Here is a 595-nt window from a genome sequence, read left to right as displayed (position 1 = left end):
AGAGGCTGGGGAGAGAGAAATGGCTAGAGAGGAAGAGAAGAGGCTGAGTGAGTCTCAAGTGAGAATGTGAGGTTTAGCACATGAGAGGATCTTGAGTAGTTGCAAGGAGAGAGAGAAATGGGGAATTAAGGGAGACGGGGAGACATTTGAGAAGGACGAGAAGATTGGAATCCCTTTGAAAAATGACTTTGCTTCCTGGATGGGGCATCCCTGAATGCAACGTTGAGCAGAAACCTCTCTATCAACACACTTTGATAGAGAAGGACTATTCCCAGAGGCATACAGTTAGCTGTAGGAATTTAAAAGTGTTTAAAAGGAAAAAAAGAAAAAAAAAAACTTAAAAAACATAATTTAGATGATAAAGAATAAAGACCCTATATTTAAAATTCCAACTTGATTCAGCTGTAGGCTGAAAAGTGAAGACTTTTAAAATTAGAAAGAGCCAGGAGAACTTAAAAACAAAGAAGAAGAGAATCAGAAAAGAATAAAACACTGTTAATTGTGTCAAAGATCCCTAGGAGGAGCTGGAATCTCAAAATCTCAGTCTCGGCCGGGCGCGGTGGCTCAAGCGTGTAATCCCAGCACTTTGGGAGGC

The sequence above is a fragment of the Colobus angolensis genome, unplaced genomic scaffold (assembly GCF_000951035.1).
Source record: "Colobus angolensis palliatus isolate OR3802 unplaced genomic scaffold, Cang.pa_1.0 Scaffold5, whole genome shotgun sequence".
Classification (NCBI taxonomy): domain Eukaryota; kingdom Metazoa; phylum Chordata; class Mammalia; order Primates; family Cercopithecidae; genus Colobus; species Colobus angolensis.
Note: the sequence above shows the minus strand (reverse complement) of the source record.